The sequence below is a fragment of the Plectropomus leopardus genome, chromosome 12 (assembly GCF_008729295.1).
Source record: "Plectropomus leopardus isolate mb chromosome 12, YSFRI_Pleo_2.0, whole genome shotgun sequence".
NCBI lineage: Eukaryota > Metazoa > Chordata > Actinopteri > Perciformes > Serranidae > Plectropomus > Plectropomus leopardus.
The window spans coordinates 20,295,066-20,317,442 of NC_056474.1; the positions used below are offsets into that span (position 1 = coordinate 20,295,066).

Here is a 22,377-nt window from a genome sequence, read left to right on the forward strand (position 1 = left end):
TGTGAAAAGGGTCCATGGCAAGCGGCACAGAAAAACACGATGAGGGAAACGCTATTTAACTCAGCGGTGTGGACATATTTTGGATTTCGAAGAAAATAAGGGTAAATTGACAGAGCACGCGTCATACGTAAACAATGACGTCATGGGATTAACGATGACGGTGGCACGCAGCTGGCTGAGCAGCTCACGAGCTAGCTTGTTGCAGCAACACAACAACATTTACTTTAGGTACTCTGTTTCCGCGCTGTCCTGCTGGCAAAAAACGAACATGTAGTCTGAAATTCAACCATGCTGTCTTGTCGGGAGATGCAGTGACTTAGACCAGCGGTGAGTGAGAAAAACTAAACAATTCATGGAAATTGTTAAGCTAAACGCTAGCCGCTAAACTTAAGTATGCTGTGTAAAAGCGACTAAGCTAACACTGACACCATCAACGAGCGACTCTTTCGTCCCTGCAGTGTTACTGAGCTAAATTTTACATTTATGTTAAATGCTGTTAATTCATGTTTTATGGCTGTTGGGAGAACTTGGCCTTCAGCCATTTAGCCCTACCTTTTTAATGAAAAGGTTTGGATTAAAATGAAAACAAGTCAGTTTAAAGTAAATTTACCTGCGCTTAGCCTGTTACAATCATTCACATTTTTATGTGATGTTTTTATTTTTTTTGGCTGAAATAAAAAAGAAAGGGCTGGCAGCCTCTTCCATAACAGATTGTAAGAAATGGGCAGATGATATTGTTTTATATTGATGGCAGGCCCCTGAATCGAATCAAAATTATATTGTTGTCCGAACAATAGGCTAAATATAATACTGTATCTGATTTCTATACTGTACTGATTAACACCCCTAGTTATCTCCACTCTGTTGTTCAAATAAAATCACATCTTGCTTCAGAATCAAAGATGGCAACAGCTGAAATGCCAAACCAATGAGTGATGTTACCTTGGCTACATCCATTAGTGTCAGAGAGCCAAATGAAGCCACCATGCAGCATCATTATGTCCATCTAAATGCATCTTACTTCCACAGTTGTTGTTGTATAGCAATGGGGTTTAAGTCTTAAATGAGAATGAGAGCTGTGCGGGAATGACATTTATTTTAGCAACAGATTTCAATTTTTTTTTTTTTAACAGTAAACAAAGAATCTAAAGTGGGACAGTTTAACCGTCTGCAAACTGGAATGACATCAATTGTCTTGTGATGCATCCTTTCATATGCATTTAAATTGTTGAAAGCTGAGCAAATTGGTTTGATTTCTTTTGAAAACATGGCCAAAAAAACACTGCGCAACTTGGCAAGAAATGTTGTTGCAAGAATTAGGAGAAGAAAATTAGAAAATTAGTTTCTAAAAAAGAACAAGAGAGAGAGAGAGAGATCGAATGATATTAATATAAAAAGAAAAATGTCCAGAAAACTATTTTTAATATGTTTTTATAATAATTATTAACTGTTTTATCTATCTGTCTATCTATCTATCTGTCTATCTATCTATCTATGTTTTTTATTTGTTACCTTTTTTAAACCTTTTTTCTTTTCTTTTTTTTACCTTTTGTCTTTCTTTGTACTAAATTTCCGGTAATGTTATTGTAACTCGTGACTTGTAACTTCTTCCCATGTTTTAGAAAGAAATCAAGTCAGTTTGCTCAGGTTTCAAAGGTTTGAAGGTTAATAATAAATATGAATTCAAATTAACTAATGATAATAATATACATTTACTTTACAGTGATTTCACTCTTGCTGCCTCAACAACCACATTTCTGTCAGCAATAAGGAGCAGTTTTCAGCATGTTGGTGTTTCCTAAAATTCCAGAGGGAGATGGAAGAGACACTGAAAATACGAGGAACAGACGGCGGAGATTTTAAGTAAGTTCAAAACCCCAAAGCTTTCTGTGAAAAGTGTCGGGCAATGTGTGTATTGGAGGAAGAGTGTCTGTTTCCACCCCACCAGGCCAACAGGGGGAGTAAGGACTGATATGAATGGTGGTAGAGAAAATTTTGAAAAATGACATTTCTTTTTCCAGTCACATGAAATTCATTTATTTGGTCTGGTGGACATACCTGGCATCACTAAGGATGTAATTTAATAATAGTAATTACTGATGGAGTTTGGTTAAATTATCATTCTTCTCTCTATTAAGAATGAACTTTCTTACCCAAACCACACATAAAATATTTACGATTTAACTTACATAGGTGCACATTGCAAAAACTTGCTAATTTAGTTTAGTGATTATTCCTGTTTAGGCTGCGACTATCAGCTGACACAGAAAAGCCCACAGTGAGATTGTGCGCTGGAAATATCACATATATGATAGATATGATGGCATTAGCACGGTATTTGGGATGCAGTTATTCATGTTTGAGTGTAGTTTATATAAATTAATAAGTACTAAAGTGCCATTAATTTGACACCAGCCCTCAAAAACAAACAAACAAACAAAAAACCCAAAATGGGATAACAAAAATCAGAAACATATTGACTTCTTCCAACCGCCTAATAAAAATGTTTTTAAAAGGTTTTTTCAGGTTTCTGTTTGGCCTACATCTTCATCCTCTTGTTTGAGTGGCCTCGGGGTTATATCACCGGCTGTAAATTTGGTCTTCACAGCGCTTTATTTGTGTTTTCAGTTTTCATTTGGACAAAGATTTTGTTGATAACACTGTTTGGACTGGAATTTTTCTAAGAATGAAGAAGGGGAAAACCCTGTTTACAAGAATACATGTGTCTGTGTGGACAAGGCCTGCGAGCCCTAAAATAATGACAGATAAGGTTGTCCAAGGTTAAAGGACTCGCCTGGTCACCAATAGAGTTTGCAGTGTGTGTAGTGACTTTTTGCTATGTGACAAACATCTGTACGCAGGCCGCCCTCCGTCCCACTCCTTCATGACCCTCTGGGCAGTGCTGATGCACTCTGGGGCACTCACATTTAAGAGATAGTGCATCTGTGTGTTACATAATAATCCTGATGTAAAAGATTCCTTTGTTTCGGGAGTCTGAATCAAATCCATTCAGTCCAGCCAGAGAACTGGGTTTCGGCTTGCTGATATTTTAATAGATACTGTCAACAGTGTAAAATGCTTTTGTTCTGCTTTTGGCATTTTCTAGTGTCATCCTGCTTTGGTAATTGACGGGGCTCTTGAAAGAAAAAGATGAGGGTGATAGTTCATCATCAGTGGGATCATAAAGTAATTGTACCTTGACCAGGTTTGTCCAAGGAAATGTGAGAAAAGCAATAAACATCCACTATTGTGTCTCCGTAAGTGGCATATCCAGAGAATCTCCTTAAAAATAAGTATTAAAAGTAAGTACATTTACTCAAGGACTGTGGGAGTACAACTTTAAGACTCAAAACACTTTTAGTATTTAGACTTTATACCCATTAGCTAATTTTTTACTCTACTGCGTCTATCTGACAGCTGTAGGCACTAATTACATTGTAAATTCCTATAATGGATATATAAAATATAATGCAGCCACAATATTAACCCTCATGTTGCCTTTAAGTAACATACCCAATTTTTTAGGGCCTTCCTCACATGGTTCACCACTCTAACTCTCTCTACACAAATGGTTGGAAAATGTCTTTTTCTGTCATTTTACAATCTTGAAAAAAAGAGGATTCACAAGATGATTGTTGCCTTGAAGTAACGCCATACAGTTCTAAATTCACACCATAAAATGTTTTATTTTTGTGTATTCAGGTTTGTGTGCAGTTCAAATTCACAACAGTCATCATAATTTGCTTCTTATCTTTACAAATTAACCCAGATAATCTTAATAATATTAGTTGCAATAATGTTTAGGCTGTTTAACTTACAAGGAAGTGTACATTTACTGTTATCTCACTAAACACCAATGCGCTAGCTCATGTTACAGCTCAGCTGAGGAGGACGCTGTTGGTGCGACATTTCGCCCTGTCATGAGCACAAGCCTCTCGTCCATGAGTAGATGCACGCTTTCTTCTGCACACTGATGCAGTTTGCAAGTGTAGTTTGATAGAAAGAAAATAGTTCCTACATGAAACTGCTGACAGCAAGGTCTGTGTATTATCTTGAGTAACCAGGTCATGATTGGTCGATAAAGACATTGCTGTAGAGTTTTTCAAATCAATGTATGTGCCTGGTGCTTTGAGCCCCCTCTTTTATACATTAGTGTATTTTTGCATTTACTTGCTGAACCATTACTAAAGAACATTTTGGAATTTTGCTTGTAATTAAATAAATAAATAAATAAAATAAAAATAAATAATAATGATAACTGTAAAAGATCTAATATTTCTTCCACCAATGTGTAAAACAAAATATAATGCATTTCCATTGCACTTTTATTCCGCTTAATAATGTCAAAGTCATCATTTGTGGTAGAGAGACTGGCCGAGAGGAGGTAAAATAATCAGTGACCTTTCACATTTGAGTTTGCCATTTCTAAATCACAATCACAATGACAAAAACCACAACAGTGAAATTTCCCCATACTCACACCAGCGCTGCATAGGTCAAACTGTCATGTTCAGAGGGAAGTTACCTAACAAACATAATGTGATTCGGCCTACATTCCATGGAAAATTGAACCAATTACACTGTAAAGCTTTCATTTATGTGTTGTGTAGCTTAAGTATGTGTCCAAATCAATCCCTCCTATAGAGTCATACGTTGGAAAAGAAACTGATGTCGCCCGTGAACACGCTGCCCCTAACAAGGCCGCTGCTAATTAAAGGACCTCTATGGACAAAATCATCAATTGCAATTACTTCTAAAGTAGTCATGGGAAGCTCATAGCATCTAGATTCAAGCCATGCACAGTGTGTACACAGTGTTCCCATCTGATTCAATTTATGAGTAACATGTGAGTGTCACTCGGAGGACAAACAGAAAATTACAGGAAGATGACAACAGGAAGCTGTGAGCTCACTGCTGCTGTCATTTCAGTCTGAAATTGGCCAAAATGCACCTTTGATTTGACTCCATCCGCCCTCTGTGTGCCTCGGGAGTCATCCACTTATTTATGTCTCTGTGAAGCTCAGAGAAGACGGAAGGAAAAAAAAGATTAAAAGAGAGTTTAAAGGAAACATTTTGCTTATATGCTTTTTTTTGCTGAAAGACAGATGAGCAGATTGACACCACTGTTTTAGTTTGAAATCTTTTCATTGAACTTTTCCAACATGTGAATTTGCTCACATCACAAGATGACACAGATGATGTGAGAAGGGAAGAAAAGCCAATAAAAATAAGTTAATTAAAAAAAAACTGCCAAATCCACTGAGGGTGGTCAGAAGGGGTGAAGGGGTTTAGGAAATCTATGCCAAAGGATTTGACACAGTTTTGTTCAAATTAGGGATAGTGGAGCTTGAAGTTCAAGACATAGTTATTCAACTTAAAAAAAAAAGAAAGGCTTTTTTAAATACAACTACTGTTTGTTAAAGAAACAAAACCGAGGTTTATTCCACCGAATAAAGAAATGTAGAGTGAGGCGCATCGATTCAGATCTAGCTTTTTATGAGAGCTTCATAAAAAAAAAGAGGTTTAGTTTTTGTTTTAATGTCATTTCTTCAAGGACATTCAGGATTTTCTTGATGCATTTATGTTTATGTCTTGGCTGGTTGACTACAAAAAGGCTTAAGTTGTGCCTCAGGAAGGGAATCGTATATGCCAAGCTTTGAAAAGAAGGCAGAATATTTTGTTTAAGATGTGATTTTGTAACCATCTGTGTCACCATTGCAACCGTACTTAAGGTGTCTGACAAAATTGCAAGGGTTGGAACTTTGTGTCCATGACACAAAAAAAAATCAAATCTATCTTATCCTTCCCCAGTGCTGGTTTCCATAAGGCCTCGTGAATGTGGGTTAGAAATAGCTTTTACAGATTGATTCTGTAACCTGATATTTTTCCAAAACTAGTTATTTTATATAGGGCTTTAGGGATAGCAATGCAAGGTTAGGAATTAATCATTCACATACAAAATGCCCCTAACTTATGTGTTGGGCCTAAACCAGTGACTCCTTTCAAGTTTCCTTTCCTCTTAATGAAAGCTCTACAGCCTATTGAGTGTAGAGCTTTGATTCTCTCCCCAACCTTATTGGGCCTCACCAAATTAAGGTTTATTTATCTTCTTCTTCTTCTTCTTCTTCTTCTTCTTCTTCTTCTTCTTCTTCTTCTTCTTCTTTATTTCTTATTCTTATTATTATTATTATTATTATTATTATTATCATCATTATTATTATTATTATTATTATTATTATTATTATTATTATTATTATTATTATTATTATGAGGACTGTTGTGGACTGTCTCATGCTTAAATGGCTCTTTGGCAGGAGCTTAAATGGACTGCACCAAGAGGGAAAGAGAGAGAAAGAGGGTGGAGAGAGGGAAAACGACGGAACATGTGGAAAACCGTGTGAGAGAGGGAGCACAAATGAGAGAGGGACGGAAAACAAGAAAAAGAGAATAGGGGGCTGCAAGGTGAATTGGTTGGCAGATTTTGCTTCTCCCTCCCCAGCAGTGTAAGAGATTTGCGTAACATGCAGCAGAGAGTGATAACCATCATCTGCAAGCTGCATCACCATCGCAATAGACGCACTGAGGGGCACTGGCTGCTTCACCGAAACTGTCATGCACGAGATGACAGACTTAACAGAGGGAAGACAAGAAAGAGAAGTGGGGCAAGTAAACACGCCAGCCCTAAGCTTGCAATACATGTTTTTAAAATGATTTATATTATAATATATAAAATGTAATATATTATAGGTGTATTTTTACAATACAAATTCAGGTTTTTCATCGGGCCCAAAACGGCTACCGTGGGTCAGGCTCGGGTCAGGTTTGGACAGAAACTGCGCGGGTTCATACAGGGTCAGGGCTGATTTTTTGGGCCCCATCTAAGCTCTAATTTGGTGGAACGCTTTGTGAACATCGAGAGAGACACAAGAGACAGTGACCCATCAGACATATCTTGTATAATTTGTATCAACATCAGAACTTTTTTGCCGGTCACCAGAAGAAAATGTTGGCATTGCAAGTTTCTCCAAACTACAAGTACGTCACATTTCCAAGTTTCTTATGCATCATGTCAATTTATGTAGTCTATGAGCTGACTGTCATTGGGAGGTGGAGGGGATGGTTGATGTCACGTGCTCACCCTGAGAGCAACAAAAAAAACAAAAACAGGTACCAAAACTTTGTCTTTAGTGACCTGTTGCTCCTATAATGCTAAAATGCCATAAGAAGCATTTTTTTCTTTTACTGGGACATCACTGCTGAGATTGTGTCCCCCAAACCAGATTTGAGCCAAAACAGGATTTTTTCTTAGCCATAACCATTTTAATAAAAAGTTGACTATAGCTTTGTCGAAATGTAAAGTTTCGACCTATATGCCACATAACGCACAAATGTTATGTATCTATTGCAAAAAACATACAAGGCAGGCATATTTTCTGGCGATTGAATTTCTGGCCCAGAAATAAATTCTGTTTGATCAAAATGTATTCCACCAATCAGCAGCAATCACCATGATATATTTGGTGTGTTTAATCTGTTAAAAAATCCAGGTGTGAAAATAACAAATTGCAGCAGTTTTATGGGCTGGACTTTCTCACTTTCATGTGCAGAAGGTATTTTCACACTTTTGCTATTTACTCTACTCTCTTGTTTTTCCCAGTTTCGTCTTTATGCTAAACTAAGCAAACGAGCAGCTGGTGGTAACTTCATTATTAGCATACGGACATGACACTGCGTCTTGATCTTCTCATCGTACTCTCAGCAAGAACACAACTAAGTGTTATACCATATTTCCCACAATGTTGAGTGATTTAATGGCCAGTTGTTTTCTCTGTGAACTCATCTGCTTCTCCAAATTTGTGTTGGTTACTGCTTGCTTCTTCCATGCTGTGACTTGGATAGGACGACCAGGGGAGAGAGCACAGGTAATCAGCAGGGTGCTCAGCCCCCAGCATCGATTATGGACCCCAGAGAGCGTCGGTTGCTAGGGCTAATCCTGGCCTTTAAGCCACGGGTCACTAAGTGTTCATTCGAGAGTGATTCATCCGTCTATGGAAAAATCAAAGTGGTTGCCACTGTGCTTGCAGCCTGTCATGCTGGTTCTGCAGAGCCAGTGGAGATATCGCATTAAGAGACCACACACACACATCATGACACACTGACTGCTTGGGGATGGAACTTGTGTAAAGCGATACCCCTCAGCCGTTTGGGGATACAAAGCCCACAGCTCACTTCGAGGGGAGATTAATGAAAATCTGCTAGCCTGTTGAGATGTGATGGTGTCAGTGAGACTCGACTCCCACACTTTGAGTTTCTCTTACATCCAAATGCTGTCTGGATTTCTCTGTGGAAACACATGTGTTCATAGTTTGTGCAGTCAGGTCAATAACTCATCTTGAGGGAGGGCCTGTGTGGTGTATGAACTCTGAAATGTTCCCCAAAATATTTAGATATTTCACCTTTTAGGGAACAGAATGAAGGATAAGATATTTATGCATATTAATAATTGAAAGGAAGGAGGCAGTGCATAGCTTTGTATTTTCAACTGAGGACACATCAAAATACTCAAGAAGATCTTGTACTGTTATTTTAATTTGGTACACATTCAGAGGAACAAGTCCACACACTTAAATCACAAAATACCCATATGACTGTTCCAAAAATAAATTTCATGAGCATTTTTTTAACTGAAGCCTCTACATTTCAAGCTCACATAATTAATATCTTTATATTAACAATAATTGAAAATGGTACTTAAGTAAAAGTAAGTAAGTATACTCTGGAAAAAGTATTTAAAGTAAGTACTCAAAACAAGAAAACAAAGAAAAAACACACACATTCAAAACTCAAAGTTATAAAAAAAAAAATACAACTTCAAAATAATATTTAAAAAGAGAGAACCAGCAAATAATAAAAAATAAATAAATACCTAAATTATTTATTTAAAAAGAAGGGAAAAAATCCCCCAAACTCAAGAGATACTAGAGATATTAAAAAAGAAAATAACACCCCCCAATACTCATATTAAAAAAAAAAACAAAATACAAAATTTTCTTTAAATTAACTGATTGGTTAATCAACTAACTTTTGCAGCCATACCTCTATAAACTGTTTGTTACTTTACTTTTAAATAAAACATATTTTATAAACCCCTCTTATGTTTTAAAGTAGCATGAAAACTCATGACACTCAAGTAAAGTACAAGTACCTCAGATTTATACTTAAGTACAGTACTTGAGTAAATGTACTTACATTCCACCATTGTTAACAATGTGTCAAATGATCATATGTAAAGAAAAAGGGGTCATTTGGACTGGAAATCACCCAACTCTGCAGTTCCCCTCAACACTATAGAGCGTCTTAGCTTCCTTCTGAGATTAAAAGTGATGAATGCTAATGTTGGTACATGCATGTCTGTGGGATGTGTAAACGGGCAACTCTTTGCTAACAATTATGCCATCAACTTTATGAGATGATAATATATGAATAATGTGTTCATATTCTGCACCAAGGACGCCAAAAAAGAATTACTGCAGGTTTATAGTTTGCTGAGTAAAAAAAACTTGGCTAAGGTTAGGGAAAGATGATGGGAAACACACACTGTCTGTTGGTAGGAACAGGGGTGATTTCAGGATGGTGGTTGGGGGCATGGAAAACCAGGAATTTCTATCATAAATAAATGTAGCGTTAAAAATTGGCTTTGAAAACATAGGGCATGATTTTTGGTCTCTTGTGAAATGCCCCATGCCCTTATACAGTTGATTTTAGTTTAAAAGCGGCACTGAACAAGAGCAAGTAAGTCATTTTGTATTGAATAATTATTTTGCATGGATAGAATTAACAGTGCTACAGCCTGGTGGGGTGGGGGGGCACGGGTAGTGGAGGTATGGTGATGGGGGTGGGGGGCATCTTGTGCCACTGCTATAGCAACATGATATCATCACTACTTGTCATATTTTGACGTCTGGGCAACCTTTTGAAATGTATGAAATGCAAGGTGTCACAGTCGGCAGTGTCCTTATTTTTGGGAACACTGATCTAAGTAAGACTCATTTAAGTTGCCTTTATTAGTAAGTCAGTCTTTGCTTTCACTTGGTCGGCTTATTATTAAGATAATTGTGTTTTTGGTTTTTGGGTTTCGGTTTACTGAATTTTTCCCGTGCAGTGTTCCTGTGCTGCCTTTCCCTCATTTACCCATCTAAACACCTGCTATGCATCAGCCTCATTAGCCCTTCCCTGCTGCTCAGTTTTTACCATCCAATCAGCTCCCTGGCTGTTCCTCTGCCTCATCAATTTATTCCCTTCACCTGAGATTCTCCGCCCTTTTTCTTTTTTTTGACACCTTTACTGCTTTCCCACCAAAATTAGGGCTTGCAAACAGGTTTTTCTATCATGGGTAAACCCACTAAATACTGCATTCCCACTGTCAAGTTGGCCTTTCTGTCAGCAGTTGTGGACGTGTATGTGTTGTTTTGATGGTGTATCTGTGCAATGTCATGGACAGACAGAAGAACAGGTGAATATTAGACAACAGCAGCAGAAACAGAGGTCTTTGAAAACTTTTCAGTGGTTTCTTCTCTTCATACATCTCTTACTTATTCGGTCTCTCTTTCAAAGTCGGTGCAGATTTATTTGGATCTGTGTTGTAACGCTGCTGAGGAGGAGATGGAGGGTAATTAGTGATGGCGCATCGTTGCATCTCGACTGTTGATTAGCTGAAATTACCGCATTCGCCCGGGTGTTGTGTTCCTATCAATGCCAATTAGAGCCGGAGGCGATAAAAACCCATATCTACTGCAGAGTCATTTGACCGGGGTGTGAATGCCGATCGTATGCATTCTCATTACATTGAATAGCGAGATGTTAGCGGGTGTAAGCGGGGTTTTATGTGCTGCTGGAATGAGGCTCCTGTGAGACCAGGCTTGCTTTAGACACGCTCTGAGGTAAGAAACAGCATCCAAACTGAAAACATCAATGTCAAAGTCAGAGACTTTGCAGGCCTAAAAAAACACCCACCCAGTCTTCTTCCAGAGAATTAAACATTTAAATAGAAGAATTTTAATAAATATGAAACTGAAATTTTGTCAAATTTCCCAAAATAACATTGTGTAAACACAACAGAGAGGTAGGCTTGCTGAGAAGATAAACATAAAAACATAAAGCTGCCAGGAGTAAACTTACCACTTAAAACAACACAGTGTGGGCTTGTAGCAGTGACGTCAGTTGTCTTGAAATGAATCAGTAAGAGTGTGACATCGGAGGGCTTGGGAGTTTCCATAGAGACAAACTGAAAGAAACTGTTTTGACAGCAACAAAAATACAGTAGATCTGTGGCAGAGTGCAGTGTTGTTGTCAAACTGCCAGATATGACCTGTGAATATGTTACATTTAGTGATGTTACTATGCTTAAAGGAAAGTGTAAAGCAGTTAAGTTGTCATTTCAACCATAATAAAAACACAGCTGAGTTTGACAAAACATGTAATGTGCTGGACTGCATCAAAAACCTGAGTGTTGTTTAAGACTTTAAGAGTTGAAAGTAGCAGTTGCTCAGTTGTCGCATATTATTATGCAGTAATTGATATTATTCTCATTTGCTCTCTAGAGGCAGATTAGGAGCTTCAGCTTGCAGTCAGGTAAACCACTCAATTGTGTGAGTAGTGAGAACTATCTAAACAGGAAATAATTTCCCAAATAATAGGGAAGTTGCCAAAGAGGTGTGTGGATTTAACGGAGCACGCCATCTACCAGAGTGCATTACCTTAAAACGTGTTGCAGCAGTGACTTTAATGTGTTCTCACACTACTGTGAATGGCATTTTCTGTCATAGTTGTGATGTTCAAGTAAGTCATGTGTCTAGTGTTTTTTTAAATGAAAGTGTCTTCGATCTCACACCAAAGTTGTGTTGCTAATGGCAGTGTGAACCCATCTCTGTTGTGAAAAATAATTAGCAGATCTTTTCTCTGATAAAAATTCGATCTGCATTTTTAGTTCATTTTTTACTTAAGGCTTTGGGGTGATCTTGTAAAAGCTTATTTTTCCTAAATTCCCAGACACCTCACGTCTCTTTTTACTCCTTCCTGCCTCATACTTTCTCTCTCTCTTTATCTTTTCACATCATGAAGTAGCAAGAAGTACTGAAATATTTTTCTTGTAGTGATATAGCCCTGAGATAGTTTCACATACAGCCAGAATAAATGCCAGTATAATTAAAGTTTGTTTTCGACCTATTCGTCAAACAAAGCAGGGCTATACGTGATGGTTTCCATCCTCTCCCGTGTCCTGGCAGAGGAATGTGATCTCTCAATCCACCCGGATCTCCTGTGGCAGGCTGTGAACTGTGAGCGAACTGTTTGACCTGAACGAGGATCATCAGCTCTCACTCTTCTCAGACAAGCGGTAACTTTTGAGGCTCCATTAAAAATACGGAGTCTGCTATGTCCGAGACAGAGACAAGACCGAGTCAAAATGTGTTTGATTCCGAGACAAGACCAAGACCCTCTAAAAGACCGATCTTGACTAAAACAATACGTGTTTTCAGTACATAACGTAATTGTAAAATTGAATTGCCTAAACAAGTACTTGAGGGTTTAAGCCATTTTTGCTAGCGAAATTAGCATTAGCATGATCATAGCTAACCATAACTGTAAATGCACCAGAGAAGCTAGCAGCTAACATTAGCTCCACCCTCTTGTCCAATTATCGTCACTTTTGGCTCCAAAAATCCAAGATGGTGAATGCCTTATTTCTAATCTTGTGGCTTCAAAGTCGGTATAACGCCTACATCCATTTCCTTATGCTAATTGTTGTCAGTTTTTAGACATGGATCAAGATTGGATCCCTAAAAGTCCAGAGTGCAGGATTTAGTGGCATCTAGCAGTAAGGTTGCAGAACTTGAACTTCTGCTGTGTGCCAACCATGTATGAGAAATATGGTGGCCGATGCAAAACGTGAATGGTCCTAGAGCCGGTGTTGTATTTGTCTGTTCTGGGCATCTGTAGAGCAACATGGTAGACTCGCTCCATATGTAAATGCAAATGGCTCATTCCAAAAAAATAAAAACACGATTCTTTCAGGAGAGTATAAATGAATGAAAACATAGGTATGAATACTTTTATATTATATAGAATTTCTACCAATAGATGTCCCTAATTCCCCAAAACTGGACCTTTAAATAAAGATTTGTGTTTACCCGTTACCATGTAGTCTACACTAGACATTCAGACAATATGTTGCATGTATAACTGTTGAAAAGATAGTCAGACGAAGATAGTCTGAAGCCATTTTGTGATATTGCATTTACTCATGGAATACTGCAGAAAAATAATAATTTTAAATCAGTTTTTAAAAAATGTATATTTCCTGTTAGGAAACAATGGATTAACACAGATAGTTTTGTTTCCGTGATGCCATCATTCCAACTCGTGGATAGCGGTGAACAGTGTGGATTACAGCCAGGGGCCACAGTCTCTTGCAGAAGTGTGATGTTATTATGTTTCCTCCCTCTTGTCGCTTGTCCGTGTTACTTCACTTTGGAGCAAACTGATCCAGGCAGAGGACAAGGACTAGTCCTGGAAATCTGTCACCTGAAGGTGTCGAATGCAGAGCCGAGACAGCAGGCTCTCCTGCGACATGGCCGGTACCCAAATAACCCCAGATGATTTGTCTCATGTACGGCTCTACCCTCTTTCACACCTCCCCGTAGCTCCCGTGTGGAGCAGTTGTTTACCTCCAGCTCAGGTTACACTTGTGGTTGTGCCTTGGCAAGTCTTGTGAAACCAAAGCGATGACCTGGAATTCTATCCTTTGACCCTTGTGTGAAAGGTACGCTTGTGACGAGGATGCACTCTCATGATTGGGCTCTTTCTTAAAACTCCCCCAAACTATTTATGGGCAGGAAACACATGCATAATCAGCACAGCCTACAAAATAAAACCTATAATATTCACCACCAGCAACATCTCTGTAATAAAGAGAAAATACCCTCCATTCAACACTTCAGGGCAAAACAGTGCTATATCATATTTCAGGTCATACTCCTCAAACTGGATTTACCATCTCAATGTGTAGTCCGACCTTGAGTGGTGGGAATGTGAGCCATAGTTCACACAAGGCAAACAGAGAGCATATCATTCACTCTACATGTGGGCCTCTGAATGAAGGGTTGCTTCACTTGTATAAAAAGCTTGTTTAGAGCAGCATAAACATCTGCTGCATCAAGAGAGTGTGCAGCAGCGACAGATAACTTAATAGATTAAACATTTATTAAATTCTTACCACTAGGAAAAGTGAAAACTATAGCACCTTCCAGTTACTGACTCATTGTTTGTGTCAGACTGCGCAGGAGCCACCCGGGACATAGTGAACTGAACAAAAAGTCAGGGGACATAAGTTCAAGCTGCCTCCCTGCCAGACAATATTGATGCAACAATAAATATTTTTCATTGATTTCTAACACAATCTGTAAGGATTTGACTTCAACTGCAAGTGCATTGCATGTCAGACTAAACAATAACTTAATGGGCCGTGCCTCCTAAACCACAACGTTGGACCACAGCCTACATGCTGCACAAGTTGAATTTTTTTGGTCAAGTTTTGCTTCATTGAGGTTTTTGGTCACCGGGATCCAATTCCTCAAAATGCTACGTTGTTATCCATGGCTTCACTCTTTTCAGATTTCCATGAATCCTGTGGAGCTCATTTAGATTTTCCTCTTGCTGACATAGTTGTTATTTTGGCTCTCAGAAACAGCAGACTCATCTCTGCATAACAACTCCAAGCCTGGAGCTCTGATGATAGTTTACTGAAAATTAATGAGTAATGAAATACGGCATGTTGAACCTAAGCAAACTGGCTTGATTTTTTTTCAAAAACATCGGAAGGCGCGTAGAAATGTAAGTTAATTACTGAAAAACTCACAAAAAATGACCAGAAAATTGTCAACAGCTACAAAAAAAAAAGATTAAAAAAATGAAATGGTCAAAAAATCTGCTAAAAAAAGAATAATTCTGTAACATAATTTGAAATATGCATGCTAATTATGATAATTATAAACAGAGTTTCCCGGACAGTTTTTCCCTAGCTTTTGTAAATCTACTAAATCATGCATTTTACAGGACATTTCTTGCCAAATTGCTCACTGCATTTTTTTTCCCATGTTTTCGAAAGAAATCAAGCCAATTTGCTTAGGGTTCAAAAGTTTAAATGCTTATAAAAGGGATCTCAACACAGTACACGAAAAGATATTTTCGAAAAAATTTTTAGCTGAGGAGATTGTTACAGCTATTGTTTTTCGTTAAATATGAAACTACAGCCAGTTCTGGCTATCTTGGATCAGCATAAAAACTGAAAGTAGGGGTTCTGTACAAAGGTGACCATATCATCGTCTCTAAAGCTACCTGACTATAAAGTCTCTTTTTAATCTGATTTCAAAACCAAAATGTAAAAATGTCCGTTTATTGTTAGCATTTGATGGGTTAGCTGCTACTCCATTTCCTGTCTTTATGCTAAGGTAAGCTAAATAACTGTTGGCTGTAGCTTTCTATTAACTGTTAGACATGAGACAGACAAGGCAAGAAAGCAAATAAGAATATCTAATTAAAAATATTCCCCCATAGCCTAAGTGCCGTATGCTTCTGCAAATCCTGAATATGTAGTATAAGTATGTTATTGTGTATTCAACATTGACACTTGACGTTTCTTTACATTTGACTGTATAAAGATTGCCGTAGCTACCGCGATGTCACGCATTGGTTTGTGGACTCCTGTTTTGAATCCTCGAGTTCAGAATTTCAGCCTTTGCCGTCTTAGTTATTTGGAGCCAAATGTGATCATATTTGGATGAGAGGGTGAAGCTGTGGAGGAGTGAAGGGTAGTCAGTGTTGCGACGCCTCACAGACAACCTATCAGTCAAACAGCCCCACCCTTAAATAAGCATAACTTTGAGCCTTTCATAAAATGTAAAAAGAAAAAAAGAAGAAAAATCACCCCATTAAAGTTGCCATCAATGTTGAAATTAGATACAGAGGCCAAAGCTGTTTTTATACCAGGCTGTATCTTGTTTATTTCAGCTGTAAAGTTGGGCTTTTTAACATGGTGGTGTATAAAGATTAACTCTGTTTTTGGAGCCAGCCTCAAGTGTCCATTCAAGGAACATTTTTCAACCTTGGATATTGTGCCTTGTTCTTTACATTACTGCAGTGCTGGTGTTAACATTAAGTTTAGGCAAAAAAGTCACTTGGTTATGGTACGGAAAACATCATGTTTTGGCTTAACATACCTTTTGGTGGTACAATCACAGCTAGAAATGTTGACAAAGTCTTGGTAAAAACACCATCCACCATCCCCTCCACCTCACAATGACACATTCAGCAGCTCATATACATGTAATCTGAACTATGTCACTTTGGAAACTTTGATATAATGCATCAGAAACATACACATGCAACACCAGTGGTTTGCAGAAACATGCAATGTTCTCATTTTCCTCTGGCGACTTGGCCATTCTCCAACTGTTTTTGCAGAGACAAATGCAATAAATCACAATTATATTCACATACTTATTTAACATGTTACAGCTGGTTCTCAAAAGAAAATGTGCATGAAGACAAGGATAACATACAGTTAAACGTATAGAAATCGCAACCATATTTTATGAATAAATCAAATATATGTATTAGCTGCACGCAGTTTCCTCTGCAGTTCATTTCTTCAAAACAAGTTGAACGTTGAAAACACAATGGCATTTGGTGTGCGAGGAAGAATCCAAGTACTAAAACATCAAAAGCTTTAGAGCAATATGGATGATTAAAAGCATACCATCTGCTCTGAGTGACACTCCCTTTTTTCCATGTTCCACCAGCATTCCTGAAACTAACAGCACATATATTTTAACTGTCAGACAGAAAAACGGGCCACGTGTATCTCCCACACAACCCCGCAGAAAGGGGCAGACATCCATTGCTGGGGGATTTCATATATTTTGTGAGCTGCACAAATTTAAAATAGCCATCTGTGTGACATTAACGCAGGTTATACATTAACCCGGTTTTAAGTACCTCCACTGCAGAACATAGCGCTCTGATCGTTCCCTCACCTGTTTTTTGAGGGCAGATGTTTCTCTTTTAGAACGTGTAATAAATCATAAGCTGTTGGAGCGACCAAAAAGGTTGGTAACCAAACAACTCATATTCGAAACATGCTTTACTGAGAGGATAATATGCTGTCTCATTTGTTGACAATCCAGCTCTTATCTCAGGTGATGCAAACTGGCAGGCAGAAACTCATAGTCAAAACTTGTGGATGTCTTTGCTTGTATTTTTGAAGAAATGATTTCACCTATTCACAACAGCTATAGGTCATTTTGCACCAGCTGGGCTCAGTGAATCACATCTATGCCTGTCGCTCAGGTCACACGGTGACATAAACAGGGGTAACTAACAAAGACAGAATTTGATGATGCACCCCTTCACCATTAGCATGCCGCAGGGCGAATCTCCTAGAGACATCCAGTGACAAGTCACCGGATAGTTTGCATAGTAATAGCATGCAGTGATGTGTGGTGGTTCATGCTTCAGATGCAAATCTCCGTTTAAGGTCAAGGGCAGATCTGTGGCATGTACATGCATGGAATGCTTTTCTTATGGTTACCAGCAGGCAGCTGAACCTGGCAGCAGTTTCCAGTGACGACAGGAAAAGGGGACAGGTTGTCACCAAGATCAAATATTAAAAATGGAAATGTCAGACATTGTGCAGAGGAAGCACGTGGGTAACGATTTCTATGGTTACAATGTCATTTGATAGTGTTTCCTCCTCTTATAAGCATTTAAAAGAAGCTGATCTTAGTGAATACAGTTATTACATTTATCATTTGTGTGATACTTTAAACCTTTGAAACCTGTATCTACAATATTGTTTCTTATGCAGCAGTCAAACGCCTTTTACAAGTGCTTTACCTTTGAAACTTGAGCAAATAAGTGTAAATTCTATCAGAAATGGAGAAAGACATGGAGAATTTCAAGAAATTGAACAATTTCAAGAAAAAACAGCCTGAAAAATGAATGTTTTAAATAGGAGAGAGTGAGAAAATGGAATATTAGAAAACTATTTGTCAAGAAGGGTAAAATGTCCAGAGAATATATTTATGATCATTAGAATAATATATTCCAAATATGTCACAGAATATATCATTTTTAATTTTTAGTACTTTTTTCAGGTAATGTCCTTGTTTGTTTTTGTTTTTTACTTTCCTTCATTGCTTTCCTTCCATGTTTTGGGAAGAAATTTCACTGATTTGCTCAAAGGGTTAATGTTTTTGAAAAACAAAAGATGGCACATTACCTTGTGTGTATGTTTTTGAATGCAGAGAGTAAGGCTTTACTTAAGGCACAATACCAAATTTATTACAGGGGGATCAGAAAATGGGGATGTTGAAGTATTTTTCTTTTAACTGAAAGGAAAGTTGTCTACATTTCTTGGACAGAGAGAAGGTTTCCTCTTTAGAGAGCTGCTCACTATTGAACAGCAGCTGTCATGGTCGCTGTTTGTGATATTCATGGACAGAATCTCAAGGCGCAGTCCTGTTTGGGGACCTCAGAATTACATCCCTTCTCTTTGCAAATGATGTGGTTCTGTTGGCTTTGTCAGACCGCTACTTCCAGCACGCACTTTAGTGGTTTGCAGTCAAGTGTGAAGGGATGAAAGTCAGTACTTCCAAATCTGAGGCTATGGTTTCTGCCGGAAAATGTTGGATTGTCCCCCTCTAGGTTAGGGGAGAGTTACTGCCCTTTAAGTGTCTTGGTGTCTTGTTTATGGAGGAGCGTGAGATGTAAAGGTGGTTTGGTGCGGCGTGAGTAGTGATGTAGTTTGGGTGGTTTGGGCATCTGATCTAGATGCCTCGTGGGCGCCTTCCGTTAGAGATTCTCTGGACACATCCAACTGGTAGAAGGATGAAATTGTCATTAAAAAATTGTATAAAAATTCCAAAAATATAAAAATAAGATTAAGTGCATGGTCAAAAAATAACAAGTGAGTTGCATTCATTCTCTGGATTAAAAAAATTGCATTTTACCAGACAACTTTTTGTTGTTTGGTAGTGTTTGAATGCCAATGTGTCGTCTTTCACTTCAGGTATACAGATATTAATGGCTATAATAAGTGAGTTTTCTTTAGTGTATAATCATCTGAAAATAGTTGTTGTATTTTTGCTACCTTAAGTCTACATAGGGAGCGGATCCTCATCTACAGAGATCGCCATGTTCACTTCCATTTTTCTACAATAGCTCAGAACCGACAAACCAAACACTGGCAATAAGCAGGGACCGAATTAAAAAATAATGAATGGAGACCGACGTGCTCAGTGTGTTAAGATAATAGCGGTAAAACAAGGTGCTCTGTGGTGGGCTAAATGTTTGAAAAAAATGGAGCCAAAAAGAACCAGCTTACCAAGACGTGGTGGAGTGGTCTGTTGGAGCAATCACAGCCACTCTAGTACTGAAGAGAAAATATAAGTAGGGAAGAGTAGGAAAAAACGCTGATGCATATCAGCACAGCGGCTTTTGTCCCAGTGTTGTGATCCTGCACACGTGTGCTGGGATATAAATAGAGGTAAATTTCCTTGTTGTGTTGTCACATCACATCTGTCGTCATGTGACTTGGTAATTTTGGTAGTAGGGATAATGCGTCCAGTGAAAAAATGAATTGAAAAAGGTAAAAGAAAACAGATGCAATGGTGAGAAATAAGTTTATTAGAAAGTGTTTAAAATCAATTTTCTCATTCGGGCCTCAGAAAGTCATTGCATTGAGTTTGAAAACCCAGTATGTTTCTCTCTGGAGAAGTTTGACACGGTCACCCCACAGGGGTAGTAAGCAGCCCCTTCGTGACAAGAGCATCAAGAAAACTATGATTTTCTTTGACTTGAAACTGTTTTATTCAGTGTTTTTACTGGTTTAAATCCCCCGGTCCATTTGTTTTGTGTTTGAGCTAAAAACCTCCTGAGATGTTTCAGATGGTTGCGAAATGCAGTCCTCACTGCTAGCTGCCAATAAATCCCCCTTAATCTCACGCACTGGACCATCAAGGTTTAAACCAGAGTGCACCATCTTAAATTCTTAAGTTATTCATTTAAAATGAAATGTACCAGTTCTATATTTTGAATTATATGTAACTATATATACTGTTACACTAAATATGACAACAGTGTTATATTACTTTGAGATATTGTGGAACGGTGTTGCAATGTTTTCCCTTATTCACCCCAATAGCTTTAATATAGCCCCCTGTCCTGCTGTGACTCAAGTCTTTGAAAAACAGTAAAAACAAAAGTGTTGTATAACCTCAGCAAATCTAGAAACAGTGTTTGCTTGTCCTCAGAACTCCTTGCTCTGATTTTCCCTGCAGACTTTTGGCATCTTCAGTCGCATCTTCCTTCTGCCAACTCCTTTTTAGATTATCAGCTATTTTTCACTGACTCACTAGCATGGGACGAGATGAAACTCTGGCTTCTTCAGAGGTCACTGAGTTATCTAATTCACACATCACATCCGGATTAGCAGCAAATCAGCAAGTTGGTCATATGACAGTTCCCTCAATGGCTGCAGCTGGAGGCCAGACTAATAATATTAACTCTATGCTGTCTTTATCTCCCAACATCAGAGGTAACATCAGCAACTACTCGGCCTTTCGCTGCTTCGAGTCAGCTCACGTTTGATACACTGGATGTGAAATGATATCTAATCCCGGGGTGTGTGTGTGTGTGTATGTGTGTTTGGGTGGGGGTGAGGGTGGGGGGGCGGTATTAAAATTGAATGGGTGTAATCATTCATGCACTATGGTGACTGTTTAGGGGACAGGGGTGATAAAAACATCTCAACAGTTGAAAAAAAACAAAACAAAACATCTCAAACAACAGTATTATGCAGGAGACAGTACAATCCTTCTAGGTGAAGTACTATTGTTCACTTTTTTGTTCTTAGAGGATGTCATTCAGTGCCATGGGAGTTTTTGAATGCCCTTGTTTAGTTATTGCTCATTCTGGATCATATATTATTATTAAAGGCATTCTTGTTTACACTTAAGATATAATAAAATCTCATATAATATCTCACACTAGGCTTTGTGTTTTTGCCCATCTCCTATACAGGACCATGTTTAAAGGAAGTGTGGAATATTTAGGGGGATGAAGAGGCATCTTGTAGTGAGGATTGCAGATTATAACCAGCTGAAATTCCTTTAGTTTTTGTCATGAGCCAAACTATTCGCAGAGGACTCTTTTTCTCAGAAACAAATGGACCCAGTGATTTAAACTAACAAAAACATTCAATAAAGCAGTTTTTATTTTTAAAAATATCAGACCACTAAAAACATTCAATAAAGCACTTTTACATAAAAAAAATGTTTTTGTGTTTTTCCAACGCTCTTTTCACACAAAGGGGCCGCTGACTACGGTGACTGACCTGAGCACATGAAGGGCCCTATGAAGAGCCCGTGTGTGGTTTGTCTTTTCTGGACTACTGTGGCAATGCAACATGGCAACTCATTCTAAGGTAACAAAAACACAACAGTTCTCATTCACAGTTTATTAGGAATTAGAATCAGAAATCAGAAAAGTATTTATTGCCAAGTATTTGTTTTGTTTTTTTGGTGCAAACAGTAAACATACAATAAGCATATTAAGAGGAATAAATAATAATAATAACAAAGATAAAGTGCAGTACTGCAGCAGTCGATAACTTAAATATAGAATAGAAAATGTATAATAGAAATATGGTAGGGATACTTTAACCTTTTGAAATCTGAGCAAATTAGCTTGATTTCCTTTAAAAACATTGTAAGAAGGCAATTAGCAGCTTGAGAAGAAATTACCCTAAAATTTGCAAGAAATATGTAAAAAGTACAAGAAAAGTATCTCAAAATCAGAAAAAAAAAAAAACAAAACAAAAAAAACCATTAAAAACACACAAAAAAAAATTAAAAATTCATACTTTAACAAAAAAACAAACATAATTATATTTATGCCGATACATCCCCCTAAACTGGTCTGCTATTGCTTTTTGTCAATACCCTTGTCTAAATTCAATTTTGAATTTTTATTAACATTGAACATAAGGTCAAACATCAGCTGGTGGCCTTTACATTTATATTTATATATTTATATTATATTATAATATAATTATATTTTGACCTCATTCACAAGAATTCCACAGTGTGACTTGGGTTTCCACTTTCATCATTTTTTTTCCTCCACAACCCACATAAATGTTTCTCCTGTATTGTTTACAAATTGTTGAGCAAGTATGCACAAAAACCAACACACTGCCTTCCAACATCATCCCGAGCCACTGTTTATATTTCAACAACATTCACACAACTTTCCACTTCAAGT

The 22,377-nt window shown here is 37.9% G+C and overlaps 1 long non-coding RNA gene across 1 annotated transcript; it reads left to right on the forward strand.

The window, feature by feature from the left end:
* Positions 1 to 179: 179 nt before the first annotated feature.
* On the forward strand, positions 180 to 21,532 carry LOC121951061. The gene is made up of 3 exons (XR_006106379.1): positions 180 to 327; positions 1,724 to 1,863; positions 21,425 to 21,532. It is a non-coding gene; the product is annotated as an uncharacterized LOC121951061 (long non-coding RNA).
* The last annotated feature ends 845 nt before the right edge of the window (positions 21,533 to 22,377 follow it).